The following is a 17,002-nucleotide window of genomic DNA, read 5'->3' as shown; positions in this document are numbered from 1 at the left end:
CCTCTCTCATACACACACACATACACACACACTTTCCCCCCCTCTCTCACACACACACACACACACACACACACACACACACATTTTTCTCTCTTTCTTTGTCATGCTGGCCCTTCTGTCTCACACACAAACATGTTTGATTATTTGTTGGTCTTTCAGACAGTCTATAACACTTGAAATTTCTTTAGAATTCAATTACTTCTTTCTCTCCCCCTCCCCCTTTCTCTCCTCTAGAATGTTAGGTTGGATAATTATGATTGTGAAATGTATTGATTTTCTGTTTAAGACGGTGTGTCCTGATTACAATCAGCTGACACCCTCATTCTCTTCTCTTAAGAGTGATGATGTATTTGTGTTTATCTGACACCCTCAGTCTCTTCTATTAAGAGTGATGATGTATTTGTGTTTATCTGATCCTCTTTATAAACAATAAATCTTTGGATTGTGTTGTGTGAACTCTGAAAGGTTTTTCATTCTGTGTGTCTAATTTGTAGTGATACACATGTAGACACTGTACACAATAAAGATGTTTCATGTATGATCATCAGAATAACCCAGTATAATACTGAGTATTATACAGTGTATTAAATATAATCAAAGTCAAATTTATAGCGCTTTTCACAACACATGTTGTCACAAAGCAGCTTTACAATCGTATGGGTCCAGATCCCTAATGAGCAAGCCAAATGTGACAGTGGCGAGGAAAAACTCCCTATGATGGTGGGGATTAGGAAGAAACCTCAGGAGGACCAAGATCCAAAAGGGAACCCATCCTCCATTGGGCGGCCCATTAGCACAAGTCCATAGTCGCAGGGTGGTTTTACAGTTCCACAGTAATAGTTAAGGTTCTTGTTCCCCGGCCAAGTAGTCACAGTCCCTTTGGTGCAGATGGTGAGCCTCAGGTAGGAGCTAGCATCAGCACGTCCTCTTGTGGCAATGACACATCCAACCCCAGCATCAGTACATCCACCGGCGAGCCAGACCATCCCCCAGGTGCTTGTAGGTGCTTGTATACAATCGTCTTGGGTAGAGGCATGCAAAAAGATAGACAATACAGACTGAGTGTGTGGACATCAATTTAAACCACCATTGATTTACAGTAAACATACATAGCTCACGTGCCAGTGATGAGCATGTGGCTCCGGCAGGCTAATCTATAGCAGCATAACTAAAGGGAGGGGTTCAGAGGTGACCACAGGCATGAGGGCTCACTGAGACATTGCTTTCCAGTCAAGTCAGTGTCACAATTAGAGTGATGTCATGACATAGCTGGATGACAGCATCAACATCTCTACATCTATAATCACAGAGTACAGTACTAAATATTATACAGTAGGGGTGTGATGAGATCTCATGTCACAAGATCTCATGAGACGTAACTCAGCGAGATTTCTTGTTGCGTTAAAAATCTGTCTCGCGGGATTTGTAATCCAGAATGACATCGGAAAATACAGGTATTACAGTTTTTGACGACTGCTAACGTGCATTTCCCAATACTTGTGATACATTGTCAAAACTCTAAACACAGCAACACATTGACCTCACACAAATAGCCAAATAGTTAATATCGTGTTCAAAAGCGCATTTTCTTAACTAAATAACAACTATGCATTTCACAATGCAAACAACTTTATTAAAACACAGCAAACCTGGTTCAGTATCCAATCATTCTTTCAAACACTAGCACATATGTTCGAGATGAACATAGTCAATCACTGCACAACCACTGTAAAAAAACTAACATTTGATGGCAATACAGAAACAGTATTACATGTAATATTTTACCCTCTCCCAGCAAACAACAGACATTTTACAGTAACATCTGTTGTTTTCTTAGTCAGTTCATTTTTACTGTAATCCGCTTCATTTGGACCTTTTTTTTTCAAATGTGTGCATTTTTGGCAACATACTGTCTACACAATGAGTGATGTTTACTGTTAGGTACTATATGGAATGTAGATTAGACAAAAAAGGAGTCAGTAACAGTTTTGCAGTAAAGGGTATATTTTACTGTATTAGGGATATTACTGTAAATTGTGGCCTAACCCAAAAAATTATTATCGTAATTGTAAACATAATTAGCCATGGTCCCATATGTGTAAAAATACACATATACAAAAAAAGCCACACAAGGGGGAAAAACAGAATACAAAACTGAACAGTCTTCTTAGGTCTAATCTAAACAGCCTTCAGCAGTTGGCCACATGTTTTCATCCACATCACATCTAATGTTGGTCCTTGCCATGGACCTGGAATAGAAAAGCTTGGTATGCCTTATTCACCCCTGGCAGTCTTCAGCTGAAATGTCTCTGCAGCCGGGATCCATTGCATCCAGGAGGGACATTTGGTCATGGGGCGGATGATCATACACCTTCCACCTCCAGACTGAAAAAAGTTCCTTAGTGGGGTTGAGGAAAGGTGAGATGGGCGGGAGGAAAAGAGACATCACTCTTGGATGGTCTATAAACCAGTTTGTGATTACATGTATGAGAGTGTGTGTATGTTTGTGTGTTTGTGTGTATATGTATGTGTGTGTGTGTGTGTGTGTGTGTGTGTGTGTGTGTGTGTGTGTGTGTGTATGAGAGTGTGTGTGTGTGTGTGTGTTTGTGTGTATGTGTGTGTGTGTGTGTATCAGAATCAGAAAAAGTTTTATTGCCATTGTCAATTAACAGGGTTCGCAGACTGGGAATTTGCTTCGGCATGAAGGTGCAACATAAAAAAAACAAGTAATAATAAGGGAATATAAATAGAATGAATAAAGTGAATAAAAGATGAATAAAAATACAGAGGGCAGAAAATGTGCAACAACAGTACTATGTACAGCAGTACAAGTGGAGTAGTGCATGTGGAGTAGTGCATGTGGAGTAGTGCATGTGGAATAGTGCATGTGGAGTAGTGCATGTGGAGTAGTGCATTCCAAGTAAAGTGACGAAGGCAGGGGTTGTGTGGGATAAATAACATGATTATATGCTGTTCTTGAGTCCAATGGCAGAGGGAAAGAAACTGTTCTTGTGGCGGGAGGTTCTGGTCTGAATGGACCGAAGCCTCCTGCCCGAGGGGAGTGGATCAAATAGTCCGTGTGCGGGGTGAGAAGGATCTGCTATGATCCGATCCGCTCTCCCCACTGTCGTACAGTTCTTGGAGAGATGGGAGGCTGCAGCCTATCACCTTCTCAGAGGAGCGCACGATGCACTGCAGTCTTTGTCTGTCCCTGGCAGCGGCCCCGGTATACCACACCGTGATGGAGGAGCTGAGGATAGACTCAATGATGGCCGTGTAGAACTGTACCATCAGCTGGGCCGGCAGTTTGGCTTTCCTCAGCTGCCGCAGAAAGTACGTTCTCTGCTGGGCCTTCTTGATGAGGGAGCTGATGTTCAGCTCCCACTTGAGGTCCTGGGTGATGGTGGTACCAAGGAACCAGTAATAGTCCACAGTGGTGATGGGGGTGTCGGTAAGGATGAGTGGGGACAGGGGGCTTGCGGCTTTCCTGAAGTCCACAATCATCTCCACTGTCTTCTGTGCGTTGAGCACCAAGTTGCTGTTGCTGCGCCAGGTCATCAGCCGGTCCACCTCCCTCCTGTAGGCAGACTCATCACCATCGGAGATGAGTCCAATGAGGGTGGTCTCGTCCGCAAACTTAATCAGTTTGACAGAGTCATGGATGGAGGTGCAGCAGTTGGTGTACAGGGAGAAGAGCAGAGGGGAAAGTACACAGCCCTGGGGAGATCCTGTGCTTAAAGTCCGCGTGTTCGAGACAGTCTTCCCCAGCCATACTCGCTGACTGCGGTCCGTGAGGAAGTCTGTGATCCACCTGCAGGTGGAGTCGGGCACATGAAGCAGAGAGAGCTTGTCCTGGAGCAGAGTGGGAAGGATAGTGTTGAATGCAGAGCTGAAATCCACACACAGGATCCTAACGTAGGTTCTTGGGGAGTCCAGATGCTGCAGGATGAAGTGGAGGGCCAGGTTTATGGCATTATCTACGGACCTGTTGGCCCTGTAGGCAAACTGCAGGGGGTCCAGAAGGGGGTTGGTGATGGACATGAGGTGGGATAAAACCAGACGTTCATGACTTCATGACTACGGACGTCAGGGCCACAGGCCTGTAGTCATTAAGTCCTGTGGCGCGTGGTTTTTTGGGGACAGGGACGATGATGGAGGACTTGAAACAGGCTGGGACATGGCATGACTCCAGGGAAGAATTGAAGATTCCCGTGAAGAATGTAGCCAGCTCATCAGCACAGTGTCTCAAGGTGGCAGAGGACACGGAGTCAGGGCCCGAAGCCTTGTGTGGATTTAGCCTCTTAAACAGCCTGTTCACATCCCCCTCCTGGACTGAGAGGGCAGCAGGGGCAGGTGGGCAATCCAGAGTGATTGATTGTATTGTGGTGTGGGGGAAGGAGGGTGGAGGGTGTGAATCCATGACTTCAAAACGTGAATAGAAGTCGTTGAGGTCGTTAGCCAGCTTGAAATCTTCTGAACATTGAGGTGCTCTGTGCCTATAGTTGGTGATCTCTCTCAGCCCCCTCCATACGGTGGCAGAGTCGTTAGCACAGAACTGCTGCCTCAGACGAGCATTGTACTTGGCTTTAGCTTTTAACACCTCCCTGCTAAATTCATACTTTGCACCTCTGTAGCTGGTTCTGTCTCTCTCTCTGAAAGCAACCTCTTTCTGCTGGCGAAGCGGTCTGAGTTTTGGTGTGAACCAGGGTTTATCGTTATTAAAAGTGATTCTAGGGCGTGATGGAATGATGGTGTCTTCACAGAAATGTATAAGATGCTGGAAAAGACAACAAAGTACATTTGCATACAGAATGCATTTCCACACAGGACTGTCACCTTTGGGGTGAAGTCTACAAACTTCTCAGGGAGTGATGGAACTCTTACCCTGTTAGCATAACCTTTCCCAGCACACAACAAGCTGCAAAATGAGACTAAACATGCCACACAAACACACTGATATAACTAAAATACAAATGGTCAGTTTTATCCCATTGCTATCAGACACCAGATTCACCAGATTCTGCATCCCCCACAGGGACACATCCGAGCACTCCTACACAAAACTGACTGAAACACTCCTCAAACACACACACACACACACACACACATCCGAGCACTCCTACAAAGTCTCCTGCCATAATATACATTGTATGAGCAAGCCTGTTACTGTTTGTTTACACTGTCATACAGCAGGAGCGAGGGCTATGCTAACCTCGGCATCTGGTGGTATGCAGACAGCTGTGACGGGCGGGGGTGAGCAACAAAAAGGAAGCGATCACGCCAAGTCTCAGGGAAAAAGGATGGTTTAATAGAAAGTGTGCAAACCTAAAACCCGTGCACTATCTCCAAATTAAGGATATAATGACCAGCGGTCAACTGGTACAAAGACAAGACATATATAGGCAAACAAACGACCCTCAGGTGAGACGGATCACGGGCTCCGCCCACCTGAGGGACGCACATGACGTCACCAGACAACAACAACAACAGCCGCTGTGGACGGAGGCGGCCGGTAGGGGGCCACCTCACCGTGACAGACCCCCCCACCAAGCCGCACTCCCCTCCACTGGGTGTGTGGCACACAGCGGCTGCACACAAAACATGAAGGGGCAGGAAGGCAGAGACAGGCAGGAACACACCTCCTGCCGTCCAGGAGCTGAAACATAAAACACAAAACATTACACAGCTCACCTCCCCGGGCGGGACCCTGGACCGACCGGGCCGTTAACAACACAAAACCACGCCCCGGTCGGTCACAGGGCCCTCACGCCCTAACCGGCATTCAGCCGGTAAGCCCCATGGGTGTGAGGACGAGGGGCTACGGCTCCTCTCTCGTCCCTCGTGTATGTGTGTGTGTGCAGGCTACCTCTCCAAGGCGTAGCTACTTCACCTCCTGGACCTACCTCCTCCCAGAGCTGACCCCTGCCTTCTGCTAGGGGTCACCCCAGCCTCCTGGGGAGCCAACCCCTCCCGGGGCCTCTCATCTCAAGATGGACTCCTCCACCCAACCCAGGAGCGCCAGAGACCGAGGCCCAGAGCACCCCCGACGTGGGCTAGGGAGCAGCCCCAAGGGCCTCCTGGTCACCCCGGGCAGGAGGGAGGATCTCCATCCCCAGCAGGAGCTTTTCAGACCGGAGCCCCATGGTCCCCAAATATCCGGGGGCCCCAGCCCTCTAGGGAGGGGCTCTTCACGACCGGGCTCCGGTCACCCCACAACACAAGGGGGCTCCTGCCAGGTGGAGACCCCCACAAGGTCCAGGAATACTGCCAAGGAGAAGCACCTGCACAAAGAACACAACCTCACACACTCACACACACACACACACACACACACATACACATATATACAAACACACAACACAAACGCGCCTTACCCTATTCAGGGCCTCCCTCGGGAGAGACGCCCTCCGTGCCACACCCCATGGCACGGGACCACAGCCGGTCCCCCCCCAAACACACAATTAAGGGGAGGAGCATGTGTGGAATTACATTTAACAGTTGACATCACGCTGGGACACAACACACACACAAAGACTAGACAAGCAAACAAAAACGGTGCACAGACAGACAGACGGGACCAACACATGCGCGCTCGACATAAACACACAGTGACGCGCGCCGCTCAGAGTCGCAGTCGCTCCCCACATTTAACACAAGACACACGGGGAGCGAGGCGACAGTGACGAGCGGCGACCGCGTCACACACAAAACACGCAACATTAAACATAACGAGCACGCACACTGATCCACACGTCCGTCGACACGTACACACATTCAAAACACACACGAGAGTCTACCAGGCAGACACCCTGGTCATCGCCGTGCCACATATACACAAGCGCACGGCGGAACTCCCGCAACATACAACGGACACGAAGAGCTGTCTCAGGGCAGACTGCCCTGGTCCTCGCCGTGCCACACACACACAAAACACAAAAGCACGGCGGAGCTCTTCAAACAAAACACCACACAAACACTTACCACGAGACATGACCACGAACGAAGGAGAAAGAAAAAGAGACTCGGCGGCTTCCGAAGGGTGGCTGGTCATTCTGTGACGGGCGGGGATGAGCAACAAAAAGGAAGCGATCACGCCAAGTCTCAGGGAAAAAGGATGGTTTAATAGAAAGTGTGCAAACCTAAAACCCGTGCAATATCTCCAAATTAAGGATATAATGACCAGCGGTCAACTGGTACAAAGACAAGACATATATAGGCAAACAAACGACCCTCAGGTGAGACGGATCACGGGCTCCGCCCACCTGAGGGACGCACATGACGTCACCAGACAACAACAACAACAGCCGCTGTGGACGGAGGCGGCCGGTAGAGGGCCGCCTCACCATGACAACAGCAGTGCTATGTTGAACTCACGTGGTATATAGTAGGATCTTCACTTGACAGTCATTGCTTCTAGATCTGGAGAGCAGTGGCTATATATGATGTTACTGTTAATGCATCAGCCATCATATACACAGATACACAGACCTCCAACTCTGCTCTAACCACCATAACTATCTTACAGGTAGATGGATCATCCTAATAACCGCACTGCTGTGTTCAGGATCTGCGGGTGTAACCATGTCTCTACATTATGATCATCACACAACAATCACAGATGATGGAGTTTTCAGCAGTTAGCAGCTTCAGTTCATGGGTTTTCATCAGTTTTGTTTTATATAGTGTTTTATCGTGTTTGCCTTTATTTGTGTGAGTATCGCCAGAATACCTGGATGTTACAGCTACCTGGTGTTCCAGACTGACTGGATAGTCTCATTAATGTTCCAGAATGACTAGTCAGTGTTACGGGTGAACTGGGTGGCCTGGCTGGTATACCCTGACCAATCTGGTTATTTTGGATAATATACAGTACATCACTCAGACACCCAGTAGAGGAGATCTCCTCTGTCTGTCAGTACAATAAATTACTGTTCAAACAGTAAAAGCATGAATATGAATCCAGTCCAGTCTCTTACAGTCCGTCTCTCACATACAGTAATATGTAACTTTATACTGTTGAGGTTGACATGTGCAGCCTTGTGTTTTTTCATTCACTGTCCTCAAAACCTTTGACATCAGAAAATGTTTACAGAATACACTGATATATGACAACATGGCTGAGTATTATGTCATGTTTGTAATCAATGACACAAGAGCTTTTCATTCAGACACTGACATGTTCATTGAAATAAATACTGTTGGGACATGAATGAAGGGTTTTGAGTAAGTGACGGGCTTTAGCTGCTAATCCATCATTTGGTGCTGTTTGTATTAATTGTTTTGAGAAATGTTCTCACTATTGTGTAAATCTACATGATGATTAGAGAAAAGCACCAAACAGACTGAAAAACTGTAACACTCAGTATCTAATTCTGATGATCTGAGAGCAGGTTCATATGAAGGTGCACAATACTGCCACCTGCTGCCCCACATGACAACAACAGGGTGTGTGTGCGTGTGTTTCTTCTTCAAAGTGAACGTAATAAGAATAACTGGGTCTTTATGTGAGTGTAAATCTGTTGTGGTAATAGTGTGGACTGGTAATGTGTGTCAGAGCTACTCACGGTAGCTACTTTCTCAAACACACGTCTGATGGTTCTGAATTGTTCTGGTTCTGAATTTTTTTCCAAGGTGACAATGGGATGTACCTCTAAAACAAACATTTAAATTTTAAATTAAAGTCTAAAATTGTCAAAATAATATAAAATTTTCACTCATTTCACTCACTCACTTTATTCAAATAAATAAATAGACTGATAATTCATTCACTCCGCTCTTGCTGGATTGCTTCACTGTTCACCTTCTTTTTTTCACACATGTTTAGGAAGGTGCACCGTTCCTGGAGGTACTGCAATACCAGGTCGATGCGTGGGGCAAATGCGGTAAGAGCTCTAAAAGCTCAAAAAATCCTTAATATGAAGTCTTCATATAGATATTGTCACGGTACCGTGATCCGTCTCACCTGAGGGTCGTTTGTTTGTCTATATATGTCTTGTCTTTGTACCAGTTGACCGCTGGTTATTATATCCTTAATTTGGATCATGTCACGTGTTTTTGGTTTGCGCACTTTTCATATTAAATCCTCCCTTTTTCCCTGAGACTTGGCGTGATCGTTTCCATTTTATTTCGCTCACCCTGCCCGTCACAGATATCAGATATTAAACTCATTTTTAGAACAGAATTTTTTCTCTTTATTCACCACCACAAGTTTAACAATAAAATTCACATTTCCATTTAAAATTCACATCTTAATATCAATAAAACATTACAATATAAAATCCATTTTATATAATCAATTACTAAAAACTTCCGGCTTGGTTAAAAAACATCATATATATGCAGATTAGAACTCATTGTCCCGTCGCCCCCTCAGCCGTTCCATCTTCTCCAACACGGCTGGGGGGAGCTTACTAAAATCCGTAAAAGACGTAAAAGGGAGGGTGTGGTCTCTCCACGGGCAGTAGAGGGGGAGTATGAGTCAGGGAAGAACTGGGAGGGGGTAAAAAGGGGGGTATTCTGGGCACCCCGCACACCTGCATTCTCACATGAGAAGTCCTTGGTCAAGGTGCCATCCTCCACAATACTCCCCATACATAAAATGCTGTTCCAAACGCTTTTCTCGGAGTTGAAGATGCAGGCCCCACCCTCGCTGCCGGGGGGAGGCCCTCCTCTCCTTAATGGCTTTCTTTTCCCCATCCTCGGGAGGGGTCAGCCCAATCCTCACTCTCTTCCGGGAGGTGCTGGGGGGAGTCCTCTTGGGCTGCCTGGCTGGTCAGGACTCGTTCGTCTGGGGGGGGGGGCACCCAACAGATGAGCGTTGTTAGATCTTACCCCCCCCCCCCCCCCACAGCCCCCCACCACGGGCTGCTCCTCTTCACCTGGGACTGCAGTCACACCTTCCCGTCTTGCCATCGTCGTCCTTTCCACAGGTGTCTCTGGCCCAGCCCCCAGTTACCACAGAGGCAGAGAGGTGGACCTTGGGGTTACAGACGGTGGCCAACTGTTCCACCTGGGCCACCTCCTGTAAAAATCCATTTAATATGAAGTCACCTCCGTCAGCATAGGCAGTTCTTTCCTGTCAGCTGGGAGGGTGCTACACTCTGAGCGACTCCTGACACGGCTTAATGTGTTTGTCTGTGTTTGTTTGTCTGCGTTTGTTAGCAAAGGTTTGCAATTATCTTTGGTTATTTTGAAGCATGAAGGCTTATTAAATGTTCATATCACGTGCTCCGTATATGATCCTTCTTTGGCTTTTGATCATAAGTTTAATTCCTGTAAGCGGGTCCTGCTCGTGGCCGACCTGGCCTTCTTCCACTCACCCAGGAAGAATTATTTACCCTCGGGAAGATCTGCTGGCACTGAACTGAGTATACCCGGGATCAGGGCAGCTCGATCTCCTATTGGGAAATATTGTACCACTGGAATTACTTAGAGGGAATTGGCGGAAGCGTATACGAAGGAAGAGAGGATCAAGAGGAGGTATTTGGAACCGGTTGAAAAGAAGGGGAAGCTGTCTTCCATTACTGGCTATCACGCTGTAAAATGTACGTTTACTACACAACAAAAGAGACAAACATTTTACACTTCTGAAATTCGAATTTGGATTATCGGCAGACCAGCCTTTTCTGTTTTACCGAGACCTGGCTTACAGCAGACGCGGTTTTCCAGTTGGAGGGATTTAACATCATTCGCTTGGACAGAGACGCGACCAAATACACTACCCAATGAAGACACTGGGAGGCGGTCTCTGTATGGCAGTAAACAGTAAGTGGGCAACCAATTACACAGTGAGAGAGACAGAGTTGTAGACACTATGAACTTTTAACAGTGTCTTTTAGACCACATTATCTCCCATGTGAATTCTCCCAAATCACTGATATTCTGGTGTATGTACCAGGGCCTGACTTTAACCTTGCTGCAGAACGCATAGTGGACAGTTTCAACAGGGCTGTAAATAGAACTGGAGATCAACCAGTATTTATTATGGGAGATTTCAATAAATGTGACATCACAACATATTTGCCTAATCTACAGCAATACGTCACAACAGCCACCAGAATGAACAGTATACTGGACCAGGGTTATGGCAACATACCAAATGCATACATCTCAAAGTCACGCCCACCACTTGGTAGATCAGATCATAATGTTATCCTGCTTTTACCGAAATACAGATCACAACTGAAAACTGGGGAAATAGTAACAAAAAATATCAGTTTGTAATGAAGACTCAAACAAAGCACTGAAGGGTTGTTTTGAGGCAACAGACTGGGACTTATTTTTTAATGACAGTGGAAATGATCTTAACATGTTGACTGATGTGCTCACTTCATATATTCTCTTTTGTAAAGAATCAGTTGCTACCACAAAGCAAATAAAAATACATCCGAATAATAAAAACTGAATTACAAAATAACTTAAAATGTGCTGAGTTGAGAAGAAAAGGGCTTTCCTACGAAAAGACCAACAACGTGTAAAGGAGCTCGTGAAGAAGTTTCAAAGGAAGGCAACACTCGCAAAAAGAAAATACATGCACAAGGTGGAGCAACAGTTGAAATGCGGGAACACGAGGGAGGCATGGCAGGGCTTGAACAAAATGATGGGAAGAGAACCCAAGCCTCAGCTGGTTAACTGCACGGACCCCACCTCCTTCACAGAGCAGCTCAACACCTTCTATGCCCGGTTCAATGGTTGCTGCCCTCCTTCCAAATGGACCAACTCCACCTACAGCCCTAATCAACCAGCCCTGAATATAAGCAAGGAACAGGTCACCACCATCATGCGCCAGATCTACCCACATAAAAGCTCTGGCCCTGACCAGCTCCAAGGTAGATTATTGAAAGATTATATGCTCTACCCAGTTAGGTGGGGTGTTCACTAGACTGTTTCAGCTTCTACTGGATTCAGGATGTGTTCCAGAGCAGTGGAAAGAATCTACTGTAATTCCTATCCCCAAGAAAGCACACGCAAAAGAACTGGGAGACTTTAGACCAGTGGCTCTGACATCAATTCTGTGTAAGTGAAAGGGTAGTGGTAGCCCATATGGAAAAATGTATTTCAGACAAGTTGGATCCGCTACAATTTGCCTATAAGGCAAGGCGTGGTGTTGAGATCAATAGGAAGGCACTGCATCGTGTTGTGAAAACAGCTTGAAAGATCATTGGGGCTCCACTACCATCCATACAAGACATATACACTACCATCCATACAGGACATATACACTACCCATACATATACACTACCATCCATACAGGACATATACACTACCCATACATATACACTACCATCCATACAGTACATATACACAACCCATACATATACACTACCATCCATACAGTACATATACACTACCCATACATATACACTACCATCCATACAGTACATATACACTACCCATACATATACACTACCATCCATACAGGACATATACACTACCCATACATATACACTACCATCCATACAAGACATATACACTACCCATACATATACACTACCATCCATACAAGACATATACACTACCCATACATATACACTACCATCCATACAGTACATATACACTACCCATACATATACACTACCATCCATACAGGACATATACACTACCATCCATACAGGACATATACACTACCCATACATATACACTACCATCCATACAGGACATATACACTACCCATACATATACACTACCATCCATACAGGACATATACACTACCCATACATATACACTGCCATCCATACAGGACATATACACTACCATCCATACAGGACATATACACTACCCATACATATACACTACCATCCATACAGGACATATACACTACCCATACATATATACTACCATCCATACAGGACATATACACTACCATCCATACAAGACATATACACTACCCATACATATACACTACCATCCATACAGGACATATACACTACCCATACATATACACTACCATCCATACAGGACATATACACTACCATCCATACAGGACATACAGTATACACTACATATACACTACCATCCATACAGGACATATACACTACCCATACATATACACTACCATCCATACAGGACATATACACTACCCATACATATACACTACCATCCATACAAGACATATACACTACCCATACATATACACTACCATCCATACAGGACATATACACTACCCATACATATACACTACCATCCATACAGGACATATACACTACCCATACATATACACTACCATCCATACAGGACATATACACTACCCATACATATACACTATCATCCATACAGGACATATACACTACCATCCATACAGGACATATACCCTACCCATACATATACACTACCATCCATACAGTACATATACACTACCCATACATATACACTACCAACCATACAGGACATATACACTACCATCCATACAAGACATATACACTACCCATACATATACACTACCATCCATACAGGACATATACACTACCCATACATATACACTACCATCCATACAGGACATATACACTACCCATACATATACACTACCATCCATACAGGACATATACACTACCATCCATACAGGACATATACACTACCCATACATACAGGACATATACACTACCCATACATATACACTACCATCCATACAGGACATATATACTACCATCCATACAGGACATATACACTACCCATACATATACACTACCATCCATACAGGACATATACACTACCCATACATATACACTACCATCCATACAGGACATATACACTACCCATACATATACACTACCATCCATACAGGACATATACACTACCCATACATATACACTACCATCCATACAGGACATATACACTACCATCCATACAGGACATATACACTACCCATACATATACACTACCATCCATACAGGACATATACACTACCCATACATATACACTACCATCCATACAGGACATATACACTACCCATACATATACACTACCATCCATACAGGACATATACACTACCATCCATACAGGACATATACACTACCCATACATACAGGACATATACACTACCCATACATATACACTACCATCCATACAGGACATATATACTACCATCCATACAGGACATATACACTACCCATACATATACACTACCATCCATACAGGACATATACACTACCCATACATATACACTACCATCCATACAGGACATATACACTACTATCCATACAGGACATATACACTACCCATACATATAGGACATATACACTACCCATACATATACACTACCATCCATACAGGACATATACACTACCCATACATACAGGACATATACACTACCATCCATACAGGACATATACACTACCATCCATACAGGACATATACACTACCCATACATATACACTACCATCCATACAGGACATATACACTACCCATACATATACACTACCATCCATACAGGACATATACACTACCCATACATACAGGACATATACACTACCCATACATACAGGACATATACACTACCATCCATACAGGACATATATACTACCCATACATATACAATACCATCCATACAGGACATATACACTACCATCCATACAGGACATATACACTACCATCCATACAGGACATATATACTACCATCCATACAGGACATATACACTACCATCCATACAGGACATATATACTACCCATACATATACACTACCATCCATACAGGACATATACAATACCATCCATACAGGACATATACACTACCATCCATACAGGACATATACACTACCATCCATACAGGACATATATACTACCATCCATACAGGACATATACACTACCCACCTCACTCGAAAAGCAATAACGATTGCGAGGGATAAAAGCCACCCTACACACAGTCTGTTCAGCATCCTCCCTTCTGGGAGAAGATTTCATCACCACAACACTCAAAAACAGCTTCATTCACTTCATTCCCCCCGACCAACTCAACAAATGCACACAAGACAAATTTTTTGCACTATTATGCCTCAAACATTCTTTGCACAAACATTCTTTTGCTGCTACTGTGACTCACTCAACCTTGCTGCTAATGTGATCCATTTGCACAAAAAAACATTTATTTTTATTAACATTTCTCAACATTTCTAAAACACCAACTCAGGACTACTTATTACTATTTATTTACAATTTTTTACTATATATATTATTACTTCCAATAACATACAGCTTACATCGTATTCCTGTGTATTGTCTTTTATGTCCTAAATATGTGAAATGTCTGTTGTGTCAACACCGAGGGAAAGTGGGGAACGTAATTTCAATTACTTTGTATGTATAGAACATGTGAAGGAATTGACAATAAAGCCTACTTTGACTTTGACTTTACTTTGACTTTGACTTTGAGGATGCAAGTCTTGCACTTCTAAATACTGTCACTAAACATCTGGACACCACAAAATCACAAATAAGGACAGGCCACAACAGGTGCTTTTTAATGGTTGCAAATCTACAAAGCTTGTATTAAGCACGTGTCTTCCACAAGGCTGTGTCTTATCAACCATGCTCTTATCCATCTATACAAACAGCATTACATGCAACAGTGAAGGAATGACACTTTTTAAATATGCAGATGACATTGCTCTGGTGGCCTCAGTAAGAACATTGGAGGATCTGTCTCGGTACCAGCAGACAGTCAGCGCTTTGAGCCAAACGTTTAAAGATTTTCACCTGGAACTGAATATATCTAAGACGAAAGAATTGTGCTGTGGAAATGGAGGAGCCAGGGAAGTAACCACATCCCCAGGCCTCTCCACCCCCCCCCCCCCCAACCCCCAACCCCCCTACCCCCCCAGGCCTCTCAGCTTTCAGGGCCAATTGGTAGAGCAGGTGGAGTCATTTAAATATCTGGGACTGGAGATTGAAAATCGCCTGTCCTTAACAAATCACAGCAACACTATTTATAAGAAGGCACAGCAAAGACTTAATTTGCTGAGGAAGCTCAGGACTTTTAATGTAAGCACAGACATCTTAACAGTTGACTATCGATCACTCATTGAATCTATCCTCACTTTCAACATCACATCTTGGTACAATTTTCTCACAGTCAAATATAAAACACAACTGTCCCGTTTTATCAGACAAGGAAGTAAAATTATAGGTTCACCACAGACACCATTACAAGCATTGTATGAGCGAGCAGCGATTAGGAAAGCAACCCTGATCACTACAGACCCATCTCATCCATTACTCACACACTTTCAGTTACTTCCATCAGGAAGGAGATATAAAGTCCCATTGGCTCGGACGAATGTGTATAGGAGATCTTTTGTTCCTTTGGCAACTACAATTTTGAACTCAAAATAGGCAGTATTTTAACCTTTATAAGTGGTATATTGTATAAGATGGATTTTTGTTGTGATTTTGTGTATATTTGTGATCTGTAAAGCCATGTCAAATATGAATTTCTGGCTTCAGACAGACAATAAAGACTTCTTATCTTATCTTAAAACCCAGAAAAAAGACAACAGGTTAAAAACACAAATATAGGTGCATAAAAGCTGTAGCACAACAGTGTGTTTTGTGTCCACATTATAACTGAACTACCTGTGTTGTGTGAGAGGAGGATCTTCCCCACTCTGTCAGGGTACACAGCACCTTTCTCTCATGAGTCTGAAGTTGGTTCCTTATTCTCCAGTGTCTTATTCGCACTTTCTGTTCCACCTTAAAAAATAATGCGGTAGTTACATTATGTCGACAGAATGTATTGTACGTTTCTATGGCTGTATCTCCTGATTCTTACATCGTCTCAGAAATCTGACAAGCAGGTTTGATTGACCACATAAGTGACTGTATAAATCCAGAAGAAGAAGGTTTTTCACTGTAGAATATTTTTATAATCATCCTGTGAACTTGGCCTGTCAGGCGATAATGTACTGTGCATACAGTGCATTGGTCTTAGTTTCTATGGCTGTATCTCCTGATTCTTACATCGTCTCAGAGATCTGACACGCAGGTTTGGTTGAACACATAAGTAACTGTGT

General features: G+C 44.2%; 1 protein-coding gene across 1 annotated transcript in view; it reads left to right on the top strand.

Annotated features, from left to right (window-relative positions):
- The window catches only part of LOC143492533 (uncharacterized), a 695,466-nt gene that overhangs the window by 127,339 nt on the left and 551,125 nt on the right, over positions 1-17,002 (top strand). The window lies entirely within an intron of this gene.

Source organism: Brachyhypopomus gauderio, unplaced genomic scaffold (assembly GCF_052324685.1).
Source record: "Brachyhypopomus gauderio isolate BG-103 unplaced genomic scaffold, BGAUD_0.2 sc78, whole genome shotgun sequence".
NCBI lineage: Eukaryota > Metazoa > Chordata > Actinopteri > Gymnotiformes > Hypopomidae > Brachyhypopomus > Brachyhypopomus gauderio.
This window is presented reverse-complemented; position numbering and strand designations above follow the sequence as displayed.